At 38.1% G+C, this 12,496-nt stretch overlaps 1 pseudogene; it reads right to left on the reverse strand.

The window, feature by feature from the left end:
• Positions 1-10,806, reverse strand: part of LOC149170478 (uncharacterized) — a 56,148-nt pseudogene extending 45,342 nt beyond the window's left edge.
• Between the last annotated feature and the right edge of the window lie 1,690 nt (positions 10,807-12,496).

Genomic DNA, 12,496 nt, shown 5'->3' on the forward strand with positions numbered 1-12,496 from the left:
CAGGTTCTAACATGCAGGAATAAATATGCTCGAAAGAAAATCAACAAACTCATTTGCAATGAAGGATTTGCATGCTGCAAAATAAATCCTTGGTATGAGGATAACTAGAGACATGAAGAATTGAAAATTAACATTGTCTCAGAGTGAGTACATAGAAAAGGTGTTGAAAATATTTAATATGCAGAATGCAAAACAAGTTAGTATACCTTTGGCTAGCCATTTCAAACTAAGTAAGGAGGTGTGTCCCAAGCCTCAGGAAGAAATGGCTTATATGTCTAAAGTTCCATATGCAACAGTCGTTCGAAGCTTAATGTATGCAATGGGCTGCACAAGGCATGATATTGCACATGTAATGGGAGTTGTAAGCAAGTACATGAACAATCCAAGAAAAGAACATTGGATGGTGGTGAAGTGGATTCTCAGGTATTTGAGAGGTACCACAAATCAAGCATTATGCTTTGGTGGTTCAAACATTTCTCTACAGGGATATGTTGATGCAAATATGGCGGATGATAGAGATAACAGGAGGAGCACAACAGGGTATTTTTTTACTATAGGTGGAACAACTGTCAGTTGGGTTTAAAAACTACAAAGTGTTTTTTCACTCTCAACAATAGAAGCAAAGTATGTTGCTGCTACAGAGGCTAGTAAAGAAATGATTTGGCTACAAAGGTTTCTGGATTAATTGGGTAAGAAGCAGGAGTTGGGCAGGTTATACAGTGACAGCCAAAGTGCCATACATCTTACAAAGAACTCTGAATTTCATTCCAAGACTAAACATATACAACTCAAGTACCATTTCATATGGTCAGCATTGGAAGATGGATAGTTGAAGCTGGAAAAGATACACACTAGCCAGAATCCTGCAGATATGTTTACAAAAGTTGTAACTAGGGAGAAACTGAGATTTTGCTCAGTTTCAATTGATCTTCAAGTATAATGAAGAAGATGAGAAATAGCCAAGTTGTTATGAAACCAGCTCAAGAAAGGATAGAAAAGAAAGATCAACGCCTTAGAATTCAGCCTCTTCGAGGGGGCAACCTCCTTTACATTACATAAATGAACAATTCTTGGATGATACAAATGACAAAACCTCCTTTCTATATATAGGAGTCTAAGGAGTCACAATATAATCCAGCCGACCTAACAATAATAATATAAAGCCACAAAAATAATAATAGAGGGATTCTATGGGGCACAGAAATAACAATATGTGGGTAATAGGGGCACAACAATATAAATAAGGGGTATAACTACAATAGTAATGGGGTAATCACTAGTATTATAGGGACCCAACATGCCCCTCTCCTTCAAAAAAGTGTTGTCCTCAACGCTTGAGCAGTTCTGGATACTTCTGCATAAAATTCTCATCCTCCCATGTGGAATCTTCAGCGGATAAGTTCTTCCACTTGATAAGATACTCTGAAATTGATCGATTTCGTAGCTGTCGAGTTCTTGTTTCTGTGACTGCTTCCGGTTCCAATATAATTTTTCCTTCCTCGTCAAGTTCTGGCAATATTGTTTGAACTGGGAGCTTGTCGCCTATAACCTTCTTTAAACATGAAACATGGAAAACTGGGTGCAATCGAGAAGCTGCAGGAAGCTCCAATTTGTATGCCATAGTACCAATCTTTTCCAACACCTTGTACGAACCATAATACTTTGGTGATAATTTATTATCCTTCTTAGCTTGCTTTAGGGACATTTGCTTATATGGTTGTAGCCGTAGGAATACCCAATCACCTACATCAAAACTTCTTTCACTGCGATGTTGATCTGCCTGTTGTTTCATTCTATTTTGTGCCAACACGAGGTTATCCTTTAAGAGTTGGAGGACTTGTTGTTGATGTTCGATGTGATGTTCCACTGCCTGAACCTTAGAATTTTCTCTTAAATATGATGTGATTGATGGTGGTTGGTACCCATAAAGTGCCATAAATGGGGTCATTTTTGTTGCTGTATGGAAGGAAGTGTTATACCACCATTCAGCCAGAGGCAACCATTTGACCCATTGTGTCTGTTTATCAGATACAAAGCAACGAAGATATCCTTCCAAACATTTGTTTACTATCTCAGTTTGCCCATCAGATTGAGGATGATAAGATGAGCTATGAGCTAACTGAGTACCAAGGCAAGTAAATAATTTTGTCCAAAAATTTCCAGTGAAAATGGGATCTCTGTCACTTACAATAATCTTTGGGTTTCCATGTAGCTTTTGAACTGTTTCCATAAATGCAGTAGAAACTGTACTGGCTTTAAATGGATGTGATAATGCACAAAAGTGTGCATACTTGGTAAGTCTGTCAACTACCACCATGATGACACTCTTTCCCTCAGACTTGGGTAAACCTGTGATAAAATCCATTGAAACCTCCCAACGTTGGCTTGGAATGGATAAAGGTTGTAATAGACCCGGTGTCTTAATTGTTTCAACTTTATTTTGTTGGCAAACCAAACATTCCGCTACAAACTTTTGAATATCTGATTTAAGGCCATCCCAAAAAAATTCCTTCTTAACCCTGTGGTAAGTTTTTAAAAATCCTGAGTGCCCTCCTAAGGGAGAAGTGTGCAATTCCATAAGAATCTTTTGTTTTAGCTGGGAATTCTTACAGAGTTATAAGCGATCTTTGTACCATAACGAATCATTTTGCCAGCTAAATGTATCAGAAGTACTTGAATCTTGTTGTAGCTTTCGAATAAGTGCCCACACTTCTTCGTCATTCTTCCATTCCTCCTTTGCTTCATTTATCCAATCTGGTTGGATAATAGAAATGGCACACAACAATGCTTCCATATCCTCATCCTTTCTTGAGAGTGCATCTGCCACCACATTTTGCTTCCCTTTTTTGTAGATGATTTCAAAGTCGTAACCCAACATCTTTGTGACCCACTTTTGTTGCTCTTCAGAGGATAATCTTTGTTCTAAAAAGTATTTAAGACTATCATGATCCGTTTTTACCTTGAAGTGTCTTCCCATTAGGTAGGGTCGCCATTTCTTAAGTGCATGGAGTATTGCCAACATTTCCTTGTCATAAATAGCTTTGCTTAAAAACTTTCCCTTGATTGGACGACTTTCAAAAGCAATGGGTCTTTCATCTTGCATTAGAACAGCACCAATTCCATTTCCTGAAGCATCACATTCCACAATAAAGGTTTTTGTGAAGTCCGGTGTAGCTAAGACTGGTGCTTGGCACATTGCCTCCTTAAGATGTTTAAAGGCCTTTGTTGCTTCCGGAGTCCATGAAAATGAATCTTTCTTCAATAATGTTGTTAGAGGTGCTGCTATTCTCCCATAATTCTTAACAAACTTGCGATAATACCCTGTCAACCCAAGAAATCCTCGCAGATGCTTTATGGATGTGGGGATTTTCCATTCCTTAATGGCTTTAATTTTGCTAGGGTCTACCTTAACTCCTTCATGAGATACAATATGACCCAAATATTCCACCTCCTGGACTCCAAAGAAACATTTGGATCTTTTTGCATATAATTGTTTCTCCTCCAATAGTTGTAGCACCTTGTCAACATGTTCAACATGATCCTTCCAAGACTTGCTGTAGATTAGTATATCATCAAAAAATACTAACACAAATTTTCTAAGGAATGGTTTGAAAATTGAATTCATCAAACCTTGAAATGTTGAAGGTGCATTGGTAAGGCCAAAAGGCATGACCAAAAATTCATAATGACCCTCATGAGTTCTAAATGCCGTTTTCGGAATGTCTTCAATCTTCATTCTCATTTGATGATATCCCGAACGAAGATCCAACTTGGTGAAGTAAATTGATCCATGCAATTCATCCAGTAATTCATCAATGACAGGAATGGGGAACTTATCTTTAATAGTGAGCTTGTTGAGCTCCCTATAATCTGGACACATGCGCCATGATCCATCCTTCTTGTGCACCAATACTACTGGAGCTGAGAAAGAACTTTGACTCAGTTGAATTATACCAGCCTCTAGCATTTCTGCAACCATACGTTCAATTTCACTTTTTTGGACATATGGATATCTGTACGGCCTGATGTTTGGAGGAACACTTCCTGGAATCAGATGAATAGCATGATCATGATCACGCATAGGTGGGAGACCTTTGGGAGTCTCAAATACCTTGGAATGATTGTCCAGGACTTTTTGGAGATCTGGAGAAATAGATGATTCTAATGTGGAAACATCTAGCGAACATAATTGTGCAATTACACCTCTTTGCTCCTTTTTTAGAAGCTTTGTCATGCCATTAGAGCTGATTATCTTTCCTGGTTTCCCTGCAATACCCCTTAATTCAACTTTTTTTCCTTCCACAGAAAATTTCATGAAAAGTTCTTGAAAATTAAAAGCTATTGTACCCAAGGATTGTAGCCATTGTACTCCTAGTACAACATCAACACCTCCCATTGGAATGGAAAGCATTGGGCTAGTCAATACATATTCTCCCATGGATAGCTTGATATTATGGCACTTTCCAGAACAATTTATTGTTCCTCCATTTGCAATCATCACTTGACACTCTGGTGCTGGATATAGGAAGCAATTCAATTCTTTTGCTACCCTACAATGAATAAAATTGTGGGTGCTTCCTGAATCAATCAACACTATTACCTTTTTCTTCTTGATTTGTCCTTCTATCTTGATGGTTTGAGGAGTGGTAATTCCCGCCAATGCATTACAAGATATGGTTGGGTTTATTTGTTCTTCATCTAGGCTTTGTTCCTGGAATATATCCTCTTCTTTTGACCTTTCTTGCTCCTTTTCTTCTTCCTCTTCACAATCTATGTAGAATAATTTCTTCTCAGCACACTTATGACCTTTTGTGTATTTGCTATCACAATTGTAACAAAGCCCTTTTGCTCTTTTTTCTTCCAATTGTTGTGGTGTCAACCTTGTAGGTTGTGGAAGACTATGGGCAACAACACTTCCGTCTTTATAGTTGTGAATGGTATGCTTCCTAGTTGCCATAATTTTGCTTTCCATTTTTCTTGCTAACCTGAATGCCTTTTCTAATGAATCAGGTTCCCAAAGGCGCACATCATGTTGGATATTATCCTTTAAAGACCCTATGAACAAATCAATCCTATGCTCCTCTGGAATATCTTTTACCCTTCAATTTTTGGAACTCCTCAATGTGCTCCATTATTGAACCCTTTTGTTTGAGACTTATCAATTGGCTAAAAAAAGTGTTGCTTTTTGTGTCCTCATAATGTGCTATCAATTCTTCCGTAAAAATTGCCCAAGTGACAAACTGTTTACGAGAACAAAGCCATTGATACATTGATACCATACAAACTGATTTGGTTCCAAATATAAAGTTGCCATACGTACCTTTTGTGTGTTTTGCACATTATTGAGATCGAAGAATTGCTCCATCTGTAATATCCATGTGGCGGGATCCTTGCCATCAAACTTCCTCATATCGATTTTTGGAACATGGTGAGTCTTCGATCCAACATTAGAGTCTATGGAATCATGATTAACATTTCTTTTGTTCTCATCATGAGTTTCCTTTAGTACTCTTTCACCCTTAGTGACTATTTCTTGTAGCAACTTATCCATCTTATCATCCATGCCATCAATTTTAGCGTCCATGCCATTCACCTTAGCTTCCATGCCATCCATCTTAGCTTCTACACCTTTCTTTAAACCATCCATCTTAGCTTCTACATCTTTCCTTAAACCATCCATTTTAGATTCTGTTGCTTTTTGTGCAAGTGACACTCGTTGCACTTGTTCTTGTAATTTTGATATATCATATAGCATTTCTTCTTCTTCTTCATGAGTCATGCTAGAGCTTTCAGGCTCCTTACTAGGTGTTTGCATTTTCTTTCCTCGGGGCATCAGTTACCGATAATAATTCTCTAATATGCCCTTTGAATTCCTTCAAAATAAATTTTCAAACCAAGCTTAAGCAAAAATTAAAGAAAATCTACACACCTTTTTTCACTTTGTAGGAGCTCGATATTGCCTCTGATGTATCTCTGTGCTTTCTGATTATCTAGTTCTGAATTTGTGACCTGTAGTATCCATCTGTGTCCTCTTTCCAATGCCACAAGTCTGACCCAAATTGGATTCTCCAAGGAAGAGTTATGCGAAATCTCCCACAGTGACTTGATTATACACTAGTTCAGTAGAGTGAACTTGTACGACGTGCCACGTGTCACTGTTTCAACCTTTGACTCTGAAAAATATATAAAAGAAAACTACAGTCCGTCCTCTTTCTGTACCTTCTTACGAAATTTCAATCCAATGCTCAGAAAGAAAGTTATGACGATTTTCCCCAGGTCACCTGTTTTGAGTGTAATTCAGGAGTCTTCAAAAAGACCAACTTCCTCAGATCATATCTCCGAAAATGTCAGGCGAAAAACTCTGAAATTCAGACCCAAGGTTCAGAATGATTTCTTCTCAAATGGGTTTTTTTTGCGACTTCTGAAACGTCACAGAAAAAAAGTTATAGCGAAAATGCCACGATGACCTGTTTGGAGCAGCGAAACCCTAGAATCCAAAGCTCTGATACCAAATGTTATGAAACCAGCTCAAGAAAAGATAGAAAAGAAAGATCAACGCCTTAGAATTCAGCCTCTTCGAGGGGGAAACCTCCTTTACATTACATAAATGAACAATTCTTGGATGATACAAATGACCAAACCTCCTTTCTATATATAGGAGTCTAAGGAGTCACAATATAATCCAGCCGACCTAACAATAATAATATAAAGCCACAAAAATAATAATAGAGGGATTCTATGGGGCACAGAAATAAAAATATGTGGGTAATAGGGGCACAACAATATAAATAAGGGGTATAACTACAATAGTAATGGGGTAATCACGAGTATTATAGGGACCCAACACAGGTCCAAAGTGGAGTCATTGTCCAACAAATGAAGCGATGGTGGAGTTGCTATAATCAATCTCCAAGTGGGAGATTGTTGGGTGTGGACCTTGATTATCTTATGTATTCAAAGGTATTGCCACATTGGATCCCAGTTCATAATGGGGCGGCATCAATGCCCGTCTATGTACACCACCAGGGGGGCAACGTCAATTATTTGGAGCCCCCCCTGGCAAGGGATTGGGGGCAGCATCCCTGAAGCTAAACATAGATGTAAAATTGCCTTGTAAAACGTTGTAATTTCGTAGTCAATCTAAGTCGTTCATTAGGCAGAGATTTGACGGCAGAAGTTATGTTTAATTTAGGGTTTTTTTCCCTAGAAGAAAACCCCTTGTTATATATGATGGAATTGTATTGTGTCTATAATGATCTATATTTTGAGTGAGAAAGAGAGAAGAAATTGTGTGAGAGTGAAGAGGGAATTTCATCAGATCTATTGTAGGTTGTATCTCTTCAGTCTGCTGGATAATATAAAAGGAAGGAATGGCTATTTCTCTGTGGATGTAGCCAAAATTGGGTGAACCACATATATTTGTCTCTCTCTTGTTTTATGTGTTTATATTTCTACAATATATTTTATGTGTTCCATTTCTCTGTAATATATAATTTTCTTACACTTCTTTGTTATCATTTGTATGAAAGTTTTGTAAGTTCATAAACCATTTCATGTCTGTTATATGATCATTTTGAAGTTGATAAGAAGAATACATGTTTTTTCATGCTCTATTTTGGGAAAGTTATCATAATTTGTCCATTCTTTCTTCAGTGTAGGAAGAATACATCTCCTATGATCTCCCTAACTCCTCATCAGTCTTAAACCATCTCACCTAATCACCCTTTAAGTGTTAAGCCTTCTGCCTACCTTTTCCCTTTGAATGTCTGCAATCATATCTTATTTGCCCTGACCTAACCTCTTTGACCTAATATCCTCATCCAGAAATAACCCCATCAAATCAAATCAAAACGACCTCTGCACTTTATACCAAGCCTAAAACCCTAATCCATCATGTCCTCTTGGCTATGATTTCTTTGGAGAGAGCCCTCTCTGGCTTGGTAGGGCTATCTCCCAAGTCAAAAGTTTGGTTTGTGGTTACCTCAGTTGGACTCTTCCTCAACCTTGGAGATCCGGAGGAGTGATAACACACTTGAACTCATTCACTTGTTGTAATACATATCTATTAACAAAAATGTGTTGTATATATTGTTAACGTTTTCCTACTCATGGTGGCTACCTCCCCAGACATCAGACAAACCTTTCACATAAAACTTTCTATAACAACTATTGCACTCACGCGGACTCATCCGCTGAGTGTTGTACATGTTATCTTCCCTTGTCTGTTGTGACTATCGCATTTGTGTGGACTATTCCTCTAGAAGCTATGCACGTCCTATTGTGTTGTGTGTTCCTAATAGATGTGGTTTTCCTCCCAACCAACTTGGGACTTACTCTCACCCTCTCCCTCTACAGTGAAAGAACCATTGACACAAGTGACACTAGAAATCACTAGGCACGTGAACCTCACTACTCGAAGAAAAAGCAGGCCACTCTCCTGTGCTAACAAGTAAGAGTTGAGGAAAATCTTTAAGACAATGATAATCGGGCCATCATACCGAATGGGAATCCCACACGAATCGATGTGAGGTCTAGTTGGGACTTCATACCGGGGTGATCCCCTGAATGTTGGCAGGTCTAGCACCATCAACAACAGTGTAGGCCAATAGAATCCTGCCTTGAGGATTTTGTGAGTTGTGGTCTTCCAGTTGTAATGACCTCCACAAACTCCTCCATGAAATTCCTCAATCAATTTATGAGTTTCACCTTCTACCAAACATAACAAAAAAACTCCCACATGGTCTTTCCAGTATAGTTGACCATTGGATATGATATACTTTTGAGCTCGCAGTCTCAATGTCCTATATTTGGATTTATCCAACCCTAGTGGGTACCTCTGAATAAGAGATAATGGATGATATTATTATACCAGGGTGATCCCTCATATTTAGCACAAGTATTTTTATCTGTTGTTTTAATCCCATTCTGTTGAACTTTTGTCTATCTTCCTCTGTTATCAGGTTTATTCCCAAAGATTGGAAATTAGATTATGATAAAATATTGGCCAACCCCTAGCCTTTTATGAGCTTAGTAGGCTTTATGTCTAACTCATATTCTTATATGTTTGATATCCACCTACCCATTTTTCCTTCACTATATCCTTACACAAGGATGTCCTTGACCACTGTCATTGGGACAAATGCTGTGATTTATGACTGTAGCACACACACTCAAAATGCCTTCAAATCATTAACTAGAGCATAGGCTTGTTTCTCCAAGATGTTATATTTCAGCTCAGCATCCATCAGGACTTGGCTGAAGAAGGCGATGGGTTGTTCATAACCGTCTTTATTCTTCTATAGTAGGATTGTGGCAATAATATGTAGAGAATCAAAATAAAAGATATAGAAAGGTGTTGAGTTGTCAGGGTTGACTAGTACCGATGCTTAAGCAAAAGCTTCTTTAATTCTAGTAAAAGAATCTCGAGACGTAGGGCTCCATTTGACTTCATTTTCCTTTTTTAGCATATATGTAATACCCTTCACTATTTCTACATAGTTGGGTATGAACCTTCTCAAGAAATTGATTCTTCCCAAAAAGACTTGGACCTATTTCTTATTTATGGGTAGAGGAATGTGACTAATAGCTTAGACTCACTTAGGATCAATTTTCACTCATTTTTGTGCTACTGTGTGTCCTAGTAGCTTCCCCTCACTCATAGAAAATTGAGACTTCTTGGGATTTAAATATATCCCATGCCTCCTACATTTCTCAAAAGTGAGCTTTAAGTGGAGGATGTGTTCTTCATCAGTCTTAGAGAATATTGTGATATCGTCCAAATATACCACTACGAACTTTTTTCTATCCTACAAAACTTATATCCATAGCTCTCTAAAAGGCGGCCCCTACATTAATAAGGCTGAAAGGCATGCGAGCATACATGAAATTTCCCCGAGGGGTGGTGAAAGAAGTCTTCTTCTGATCATCAGGGTGGACTGCCACTTAGTTGTAACTAGAGAACCCATTCATCATGGACATTCTAACCCATCCAACCACCTTATGTAATATGTAATCCATCTTGGGAAATTGGTAATTTCTTTCAAATATGCCGTGTTAAGGTTACGAAAATCTACACATAACCTTATTTATCCATTTTTTTTTCTGGATAGGGATTAGGTTGGCCACACACTCTGAGTACCTTAAAGGCACTATGATTTTAGCCTGTAGAAGTTTCCTCACTTATTTTTCAATAGAGGGGAGTAAGAGTGGATTAATCTGCCTGAGCTTCTGCTTGCATGGTTTTATTCCACTCTTTAAAGGAATCTTATGATGCATGATGTTAGTATCAAATGCTTTTAAATCCTCATAAGACCAAGAAAAAACATCCTTATAGATTTTGAAGAGATTTAAATACCTTTGTTTATATTGTGAGGGGATTCCTTTTGATAGTTTGACCATCTGGGGTTCATCTTCTGAGATGATATTTCAATCTTCTACTTGTTCATCCATATCCAAATCCATTGATTTGGAGGCTACGTCATTATTATTAAATAATATTTCTAGTGGGACTAGCCCATGAGGAATAGTATTCCCTTCCTGTTGTAGAATTTTCTGTCCAGCCACTGTGTCTTCCCACATAGTTGGTTCTTGATCTGCCTATTTTTCCTCTCCTTGATCAATATTTGAGTTATTGAACCCCCCAAATCCTTCTATAAATCATTTTATATGTTCATTGTCATTGAATACCTGCCAATTCCTGACATTATCAAGTATAGAGGGTCTATGTCTGACCTCCACCTCGTACTTGAGAAGCAGATTTTGAGGAGATTTGAAATTGCTTGCTGCTATAGAAAGGGAAACAACCATTATGTTTCCTTCTCTGGGAAGAAATTGGATATTAAAGGCTAGGATGAAGTTATCAATTAAATCCCATACTTCATTTTGATAAGTCCTCAATATGGGGTGTTTAGCCTGGCACTGATTTTGGATCTACTTTGCAATCAGCTCGAAGTCTCCATGCACAGTTAAGAATTCAATATTCATATTCCTTTTTGCTTGTAGCCCTAGGAGAAATGCTTCATACCCTACCACATTGTTGGTTTTCTCAAACTCCAGCTTGAATGAGAGGGGTATCAAGTTTCCCTCAGGAGATACCAACAATACTCCTGCTCCATTTCCCTCTTTGGAATTCACTCCATTAATGTATAATTTCCATACTTTGTTTTTATTTGTGTATTGGTCATCTAACTGCATCGCTGGATGTACTTGTGTTTCTTCTAATATGGTCTCATATTCTTCTAGCAACAGGTAGGAGAGGTTACTTTCTTTTCCATACACAGGAGAATTCTTAGAACCTTCAGTTGGGGTCACATTTTTTACAAATCTAGACTCTTTGTATAGTCTCCTTTCTTTGCCTCCAAAAGTGGGAATAGTGGCATAAGTTATATCTAATTTGATAGATCCCCCCAACTTGGAACCCCAAGACCTATATAGGAGCATTTCGAATCGAGGGGGAATATCTTCCACTGCTATGTCCATTATTACGCTCTTCATAGGGATCTGAGCCAAGTTTACCACCGGATCTTTTATCATTCCCAAGCATTTGACCCTCTTAGAGTCAAAGGAATATATGTCCTTGTAGTTTCTGGTGATCTTCAAGCCAGGTTGTTCCATCACAGCTAAGGGCATGAGGTTATGCAAGGCTCCAGAGTCATGAATTACCAAGGTCACATACACTTATGCAATAAGAGGTCATGAATTACCAAGGTCACATAGAAGGGTGTAGTGGAAGAATCAAGTTCTTCAACATGATGCCCAAAAACAACCATTGGTATTTCTTCTTAAAGGTTTAAACAATCATGGGCCTGTAATGAGGTGGATGGAAGCATGAATTGGGAGACCTGAGATTTATAACTGGGTTTTTTTAGAAGTTCAGTTAGGGGAATAAGGATCTTTACCTTCTTGAGTTCCTTCTAAAGATTGAATGCAAACTGGCTCTTTTCTACGCCTCCCATCTCTACTTCTCTTTCTTTATCATTGATAGTTTTTATCAGAAGGGGTGCCTTCTCTTCTGTGTGTTCCTCAGAGCTATTTCATTCCTTATTTATGGATACTTTTACTTTGGATGAGTCAGGGTTCAAATTCCATTTCCCTTTATTTAAAATCGGGGGAATATATTGGGGAGCAGTTTCCTCTTATTTTTTAGGTTCCCTCGACCTCTTTTTTGAAGATCTGAGATCATACCTTTGATGTAGCTGTGCTTGCATGAAATCCAAAAATTTCTTGCAATAAGCCCCTATGTCTTCCTCATTTACTACTTCTTCTCTATCATGGCACATCTCATGGTGATCCATGTTTTCCTGATCCTCTTCAGAGAAGGAGGAATACAATTTTCCCTGCATCTTATGCGCATCTGGTAGTTTCTCATCTGGATCATATTATATATATAGAGGAGGAGGGATCTGATTGTGTTGATATTTTATTTCCCTTTGAAGTATCTGCAATGGTGGTCTTCTATATTGTGGTTTATAACCTCGGTTGTTACCTTGAGCATTAT

The sequence above is a fragment of the Pinus tabuliformis genome, chromosome 4_2 (assembly GCF_031772625.1).
Source record: "Pinus tabuliformis cultivar Carrire ecotype Pingquan chromosome 4_2, CPIR1, whole genome shotgun sequence".
Taxonomy (NCBI): domain Eukaryota; kingdom Viridiplantae; phylum Streptophyta; class Pinopsida; order Pinales; family Pinaceae; genus Pinus; species Pinus tabuliformis.